Raw genomic sequence first — 2,511 nt, 5'->3', positions numbered from 1 at the left:
TTCTCACTTACTTACAAGTAGGAGCTAAATGATGAGAATACATGGATACAAAAAGGGGAACAACAGACACTGGGGCTTACCTGAGGGTGGAGAGTGGGAGGAGGGAGAGGAGCAGAAAAGATAACTACCTGGGTGATGAAATAATCTGTACAACAAACTCCCATGGCATGAGTTTACCTATATAACAAACCCGCACTATTGAGTCAGTAGCTCCCACTGGTCTCTCTTCCTTTCAATCCTGGCTCAATATTGTCTGTCTTTATATTTCTACCAGAATAATTTATCTGAAACAAAAATCTGATGAAGTCCATTCTCCTTAAAAATCATTGATAGCTACAGCATAATAAATACAAAGTTATTTAACATAGTATATACAGCCGTCTGTGATCTACCCACTGTTTATCTTTTCCTTTCTGTCCCTTGTCACAACTTGTGTTAAAGTTATATTCCATTTCTGGTTCTAGGTGCTTCAGGAGCTGTGGCTTAAAGTGCAGACATGGCCAAGTCCGAGAACCACACCACACACAACCAGTCCCGAAAATGGCACAGAAATAGCATCAAGAAACCCTGAACACAAAGATACAAATCTCTTAAGGGAGTGGACCCCAAATTCCTGAGGAACAAGTGCTCTGCCAAGTAGCACAAGAAGAAGGGCCTAAAGAAGATGCAGGTCAACAGTGCCAAAGCCACGAGTGCACGTGCCGTGGCTATCAAGGCCCTCATAAGCCCAAGGAGGTTAAACCCAAGATCCCAAAGGGTGTCAGCTGCAAGCTCAATCAACTTGCCTACATTGCCCACCGCAAGCTTAGGAAGCATGCTCGTGCCTGCATTGCCAAGGGGCTCAGGCTGTGCCAGCCAAAGGCCAAGACCAAGGACCAAACCAAGGCCCAGGCTGCAGCTCCAGCTTCAGTTCCAGCTCAGGCTCCCATGGGTGCCCAGACCCCTACAAAGGCTTCAGAGTAGAGATCTTGGTCTGCCAACGTGAGGACAGAAGGACTGGGGTGGCCCCCCTGGGTTGCTGTCTGCATGGGGCTGGTGTCCTCCCGTGCTATTTGTACAAATAAACCTGAGGCAGGATTTTTTTTTAAAGTTATATTTCAGTAATGTTGCCCTCTTATGCAACCCTCCTCCTCAAAACGGACACTTACCTAGCTGCCTCACATAAAGAGCCTTTTTTTCCTTCAATTTCCTGTCTGTCTGAAATACTTTTATTAACTGCCACTCCTAAATTCTGGTCCCAAATTACCTCCTCTTTGGAACCTATCCTGCTTCACCACTCCCAAAAACTCAGCTAGAGCCCCCAATTCTGGGATCTCATTGTACCCTTTGAATGCCTGTATCCCTATACTTACTACATTGTATTGAAAAAAAAAAAAACATACTGATGGATAAATCCTCTCTCTATTCTTAGCAATTCTAGAATTTGGAGTCTGTCCGACTTGTCTTGCTACCTCAGCACAGAAGGTATTTAATGTGTTGAGTAGCATCATCCCACTCTCCAGTATGTCATAACGTTTATGTTCTTTGTTGTACAGAGAAGTTCTGGCTTTAGCAATGGAAGGAAGCTATTCCTCTTCACTTCTTCCTCACCGAATAACTCTAACTGGCACCAAGAAACACAGTTCTCTAACCATGAAGACACCAAAACATTGGGGAGCCATGTTGGACCCAGTAATTCAGTTGTATGGGCACAGCCAAACTCCCTGACCTCAAAGCAGTGTTTATATATGGACAGACTGGCTGATAATCAAACTGAAGGGCTGTTGGCTTTTTTGTGTTCAGGGGTATAAACTATGTGAGGGTGACAGGTAGGCAAAAAACCAAGCAGCAGCCATTCTGCATGTGAAAATGGTGTGGCAGTACCTGGTATGACACCTGGGGAGGTATATTGGCGTTGTTCCTGAAACTTGGAAATCTGGAATGTTATGTGGCTCCCTCAGCAACAGATGATACTTTGGGGGAGCTTATAGTTGAAGATGACAGTTTACTAATACCTTACAATCATTAAATGCATCTTATGTGCATGCAGATTTGCTCTGTGGACTGAAGATGAAATCCCTCCAGTCCTTAGTTGTATTAGTCTTCTATCACAGTTGAGATAAGAGCAAGGGAGAAAAAGGAGTAAAGGTTTCTTCTGCACTTAGTATGAAATCCAAAGTCCTTCACATGGCCAATAAAGCCTTGAAAAAAATCTCTCTCCCATCACCTTGTTCCAAAACCCTTCCATTTCTTGCTCCTTCATCCCTAGTCAACTGTGTTTCCACCACACTGGCTTTTTTTTTTTTTTTTTTTTAAACTCTTTGTCATTCCTCCCACTGAATTAGTGGTGACTGAGTTGACCAAAAGAATATGGTGGAGGTAACACTGTGCCATTTCTGTGCTTTGCGATTAAAAAGACTAGTAGCTTCCATCACATCCCCATGGGAACACAGCCTCCATGCTGGAGGAAGCCCAAGCAGCCATGTGGAGAGGCCTGTGAAGGAGAATCAAGGCCCCTGATATCTTAAGTCA

At 44.1% G+C, this 2,511-nt stretch overlaps 1 pseudogene; it reads left to right on the top strand.

Annotated features, from left to right (window-relative positions):
• Nucleotides 1–496: 496 nt before the first annotated feature.
• Nucleotides 497–963, top strand: LOC126953855 (60S ribosomal protein L29-like; annotated as a pseudogene).
• The last annotated feature ends 1,548 nt before the right edge of the window (nt 964–2,511 follow it).

The sequence above is a fragment of the Macaca thibetana genome, chromosome 4, assembly GCF_024542745.1.
Source record: "Macaca thibetana thibetana isolate TM-01 chromosome 4, ASM2454274v1, whole genome shotgun sequence".
Lineage (NCBI taxonomy): Eukaryota > Metazoa > Chordata > Mammalia > Primates > Cercopithecidae > Macaca > Macaca thibetana.
This window is presented reverse-complemented; position numbering and strand designations above follow the sequence as displayed.